This window comes from Callospermophilus lateralis, chromosome 1, assembly GCF_048772815.1.
Source record: "Callospermophilus lateralis isolate mCalLat2 chromosome 1, mCalLat2.hap1, whole genome shotgun sequence".
Classification (NCBI taxonomy): Eukaryota; Metazoa; Chordata; class Mammalia; order Rodentia; family Sciuridae; genus Callospermophilus; species Callospermophilus lateralis.
Window position 1 is genome coordinate 137060129 of NC_135305.1, and position 6000 is coordinate 137066128.

General features: G+C 53.9%; 1 pseudogene; it reads left to right on the forward strand.

Annotated features, from left to right (window-relative positions):
- Positions 1-4860, forward strand: part of LOC143642010 (vomeronasal type-1 receptor 3-like) — a 105775-nt pseudogene extending 100915 nt beyond the window's left edge.
- The last annotated feature ends 1140 nt before the right edge of the window (positions 4861-6000 follow it).

Sequence of the window (6000 nt, forward strand, 5' to 3'; positions counted from 1 at the left end):
CACACCGAACCCAGTTGTTGGGGGAAACTCCAACCACTCGGGGAGTCGAGGGCACCCCCCCCTCAGGGGCAAGACACCCTGAACCCAGATGTCACGGGCAGTTCCCACTGCACCCGGGTGGAGGGCACTCCCCCCACTTAAGGGGCTAGACAACCAAAATCCGAGTGTTGGGGTGAGCTCCTACAGCACCCGGGATGGAGGGCACTCCCCTCCCCCCTGAAGGGGCGAGACACCGCAAACCCAGGTGTCGGAGGGAGCTCCCACTACACCCGGGGTTGAGGGAACTCCGCCCCCCCAGGAGGGGCAAGACACCCCAAACCCATGTGTAGTGGGGAATTCCCACCACACCGGGGTCAAAGGTATTTCCCTGACTCAGGGAAGGGTGAGACACCTGGCTGTTGGGGAGAGCTCCTACCACATCCAGGGTCGAAGGCACTCCCCCTACAGGGAGGGGTGAGACACCCAAAACCTGGGTGTGGGGGGGAACTCCTACTGCACCCAGGCTTGAGGGCACTTCCCCTCCCTGGTGGGGTGGACTTCCCTCGACCTCAGATGTGATGGAAGGTCCCCCCCACACGCGGGGTGGGGGGTTCTCCCATCTCCCATGGAGGCGAGTCGGCTCTGCCCCAGGTGCCGGAGGAACTCCCCCCAACACCCATGTTCGGAAAGTCTCACCCATCCTGTCGAGGGCACTACCCCCCACCGGGAGAGTCGAGACTCCCGAGCCCGAGTGTCTGGGGTAGCTCCCACAGCACCTGGGGTCAAGGGCATTCCCACCACCCAGGGGCGAGACACCCCAAACCCAGGTGTCGGGATGAGTGCACACCCCACCGTGAGTGGCAAGACCCCCGAAACCGGGAGTCAGGGGGACTCCATCCCCCAGAAGGGCGAGACCCCCAAGCCCAGATGTTGGGGGGAACTCCCACTGCACCTGGTATTGAGGGCCCTCACCCCCCGGAGGGGTGAGACCCTCAGAACCTGGGTATCGGGGGACTCCCCCCACCAGAAGTGGGAGACCTCCCAAAACCATGTGTGTGGGGAGCTCCCACCACACCTGGGTTCAAGGGCACGCCCCGGACCAGAAGGGGTGAGAACCTGGGTGTTGGGGGGAACTCCCACCACACCAGGGGTTGAGGGCACTACCTGCCAAGGAGGGGCGAGACCCCCCAAATCTGGGTGTCGGGTGGACTCCCTCCCCCAGGAAGGGCCAGACCTCTCAAACCCGGGTGTCGGGGGAAGCTCCCACCCCACCAGGGTTTGAGGGTGCTCCCCCACCTTCAGGAGGAGTGAGATCCCAGAAACCAGGTGTCAGGGAAAGCTCCCAATCCACCCGGGGTCGAGGGCACTCCCCCTACACTGGAGGGGCAAGATCACTGAACCCCCGTGTCTGGTGGAGCTCCCACCACACCTGGGGTCAAGGACACTACCCCGCCAGGAGGGGCAAGACAATTAAACCCGGGTGTAAGGGGGAGGTCCCACAGAACCTGGAACCAGGGCACTCCCCCTCCCAGGAGGGGCGAGACTCCACAAATTCGGGTGTCGTGGGATCTCCCACCACACATGGGGTCTCCGGCACTTCCACATCCTGGAAGGGTGAGACACCCCTCACCTGATTGTGGGCGGGAGCTCCCACAGCACTGAGGTGGAGGGCACACCCCCCCCACACGTGAGAAAACCGAACCCGGGTGTCGGGGAGAGCTTCCACCGCACCCTGAGTCGAGGGCATTCCCCCACCAGGGGCCAGAACCCATAAATCCGGGTTTTGCGGGGAGCTCCCACTTCATCCTGGTTCGAAGGCACTCCTCCCGTGGGAGGGGCGAGACCCCCGGAAAGAGGGTGTCTGGGGGAGCTTCCACTGCTCCCAGGGTCTAGGGCACTTCCCCGACCAAAGGGTGAGATCCCCGAACCCAGGTGTGGGAGGGATTTCCCACAGCACCCTGGGTCAAGGGCATTCTCTTCACCAAGGTCGAGACTCCTGGGGTCTCGTGGGGATCTCCCACCACACCAGGGGTCCAGTGCTCTCCCCCACCACCACGGGGAGGGGTGAGACGCCCGAACCCAGGTGTTGGGGGGAGCTCCCACCACACCCGGGGTCAAGGGCACTCCCCCAGGGGAGGGGTGAGACCCCCCAAACCCAGGTGTGGGGGGACTCCCCTCCCATGAAGGGGAGAGATCCCCTAACCCGGGTGTCATGGGGAACTCCCACTGCACCCGAGTTCGAGGGCACTCACCCCCGCCCCAGGACAAGACTCCAGAACCCTGGTGTCAGGAGGACCTCCCACAGCAACTCGGGTGGAGGACACTCCCACCACCCAGAGGGGCAAGACCTCCAGAACCTTGGTGTCTGAGGGAGCTCCCACGGCACCCCAGGTCGAGGGCACTCCCACTACCCGGAGGGGCGAGAAACCCCAAACCTGGGTGTCAGGGGCATCTGACACCACACTCTGGGATGATGGCACACACACCCCTAGTGGCAAGACCCCCGAAACCAGAAGCTGGGGGCACTCTCCCCCCTGGAAGGGTGAGACCCCCAAACCTGGATGTCAGGGGGAGCTCCTACTGCACCTGGGGTTTAGGGCACACCCCCCAGGGGTGAGACCCCCTGAACCTGGGTGTTGGTGGGATCTCCCACCACACACAGGGTCCCTGGCACTCCCACATCCTGGAAGGGCGAAACACCCCTAACCCAATTTTCGGAGGGAACTCCCACCACACCGGGGTCGAGGGCACCCCCTCTAGGGGCAAGTAACCCGAACCCAGGACAGGGGAGCTTCCACCGCATACGGGGTCGAGGGCACTCCCCCCACCCAGGGGTGAGAACCCACGAATCAGGGTTTTGTGGGAAGCTCCCACTGCAATCTGGTTCAAGGGCACTCCCCTCCGCGGGAGGGCCAAGACCCCCAAACGAGGGTGTGGGGGGAGCTCCCCTCCCAGGGTCGAGGACACTTCCCTCCCCAGGGATGAGACCCCCAATCCAGGTGTTGTGGGGAGCTCCCAACACACCGGGGGTAGAGGGGACTCCCCCATCCCAGGATGGGATCCTCCTAACTCGGGTGTGAGGGGCAGCTCACAACACACCCCAGGAAGTGAGGAATCCCCCCGGGACCCCACTAACCCGGGTGTTGGGGGCATCTCCCACTGCACTCTGGATAGAGGGGACTCCCCCTCATGGGGTGGGACCCCCCTCACCCGGGTTTTGGGGGCAGCCCCCACCACAGCAGGGTAGAGGGTACTCCTTCCAGGATGGAGGATACCCTCCCTTTATCCGGGTGTCGTGGGAGCTCCCACTGCATCCGGAGTGGAGGGGACCCCCCAGGGAGGGGAGGACCCCCCTCACCAGGGTGTTGGTGGGAGCTCCCACCACACCCGGGGTAGAGGGGACTCCCCCTTCTGGTGAGGAACCCCCCTCACCGGGTGTCAGGGGCAGCTCCCACTGCACCAGGGGTAGAGGGGACTCCCCCCTCCAGGGGGGGACCACTCTCACCCGGTGTTGGGGGAGATCCCATGGCACCCGCAGTGGAGGGGATGCCCCCTGGGAAGGGCGGGTTCCCTCTCACCCGAGGGTCGGGAAGAGCTCCCACCAACATCCAGGGTGGAGGGGACTCCCCCCCTCCCAGGAGGGGCAAGACACCCCTCACCCGGGTGTAGGGGGGAGCTCCCTCTGACACCGGAGGTGAAGGGAACTCCCCCCACTCCCAGGAGGGCGGGAGACCCCCTATCCCATGTGTCAGGGGGAGCTCCCACTGCACCCAGGGTAGAGGGAACTCCCCCAGGGAGGGGTGTATGCATGTTTTTTTCAAAATAGGGTTTAATAAGAAATATTGTTGGGGAAAAAAGGTAAAATAGACAATAGTAGATTCCATTTGCCCACATAAACCAGATTTTATGTTTCCATGCAGTATCCTTTCACAATAAATGGGAATATCACTGGAAAATAATAAATAGCTTCAAGGGATTTAGCAATAGGAATGATATTCTTGTCTCAGACTCTAGTTGGCATCCTGGGTAATTTCTCTCTTCTTTATCATCATAATTCCCTTTATTTCACCAGATGCACAGTAAGGTCCACTGACTTGATTATCAAGCACCTAACTGCAGCCAATCCTTTTGTCCTCCTCTTCAAAGCAATCCCATAGACAATGGCTGCTTTGGGATTCAAATATTTCCTTAGTGATATTGAATAAAAAATAATTTTCTATATTCACAGAGTGGTTAGGGGTGTATTGGTATCACTTGTCTCTTGAGTGTCTTCCAGGTTATCACAATCAAGCTCATGAACTCCAGGTGGGCAGAGCTGAAACTACAAGCTCCCAAATATATTGGGCCATTGAACATTCTTTGCTGGATCCTGAATATGGTGGTATATATCATGATTCCTATGCATGTGAATGTCAAGTTTAACAGCAAAAATGAAGCTAAGAAATACAATTTTTAATATTGTTCTGGAGTAGATGATAACAGAATTGCATATTCATCACTTATGGTATTGATATTATCCTATGATGTTTTATGTTGGGACTAATGATCTGGGCTCCATGATTTTTGTTCTATACAGGTACAAGCAGCAAATCCAACATATTTATAGGGCCAACCCTTTCCCAAATCCTCCCCTGAGACAGTTACCCAAAGCATCTTTGTTTTAGTAAGCACTTTGAGTCATTTTACACCCTTTCCTCCATCTTTTCTTTATATGAGCTTATTTCTCAAGATCATTTGGTGGCTGGTTAACATTTCTGCACTAATTACTGCTTGCTTTCCTGTGTGTGCCCATTTGTTCTCATGACCCATGACCCCAGGATATTCAGGATCCATTCTGCCTGCAATGAGAGAAATACACCATTCCCTAAGCTGGTCAGATAGCTGTAGGTTTCAGGTAGTTTTCTTTCTGTTTACAATTTTTAGTGCTTTATTTTTTTTGCATGCAGAAGTTTAGCCACCACAATGACCAGTCACATAAAAAGAAAGTATGTGGAAAGTATGTGAAAGTATGCCCTTGTGGTGTTTATTATGTGGCAGAAACAAATATTTATAGACTGTTGTTTTTCAAAGTGCTTTCATGATTTCCATTTTATTAAGAATTTTAATACAAAAGCCTAGAAACTTAGATGTCATAAAAAATCTTGACTTTTAATAATTTGGAGACAATGGAAACCTTTTTTAGTGCTACATTTTTAACGTAGATGTCCCACCAAAGGCCCCAATGTTAAAGGCTTAATACCTTTAAAATGTGACGTCTAGTAGACAGTATTTCTAGTCATTGGAAGCATGACATTCTGGGGATAATAGAGCCCCAGCCCCTTTATTTCCCTATCATTTTCACCTACCAACTATGAGGTGAGAGGTTTCACTCCACCATGTGCTCCCAGTCATGTTGTTTGCCTTGCCACAGACCCAAAAGCAATGGGGCCAATTGGTCATGAACTGAAACCTCAAAAACTGTGAGCCAAAATAAACATTTTCCTTTTATAAGTTGGCAATCTCAAGTTTGTGTTACAGTAAAAAAAAATCTGAATAGACTGATGAGTACACAACTTTAAACAGATTGAATTAATTGGAGAGAAAGTATAAGAAAATTTTAGTCGAAATGAAAGTCTAAGAGATAATCAAACAAGAAAGTTAGAGGGGGCTGTGGTTGTGGCTCAGAGGTAGTGTGCTTGCCTAACATGCATGAGGCACTGAGTTCAATCCTCAGCACCACATTAAAAAATAAATAAATAAATAAATAAATAAAGGTTAAAAAAAAAAGAAAGTTAGAAGGAAGTCATACTTTACACTGTCATCTTATTAATTTGTCTATTTTATTTTCTATTATCAAGTTGTAGAAAATTTCTCTTAAAATAATTATACTTCACTTTGATGTACTAAATATGGGAAAATTATCTTCTAAATAATGTTATCTTAATAACTTTCCTCTAATTTGTATGTTCTATGTTTATGTTCCTTTTCTTTTTCTAAAGTATTTTCTGCATAACCACCTGAATTTCAGGTGTTTTAATTCAT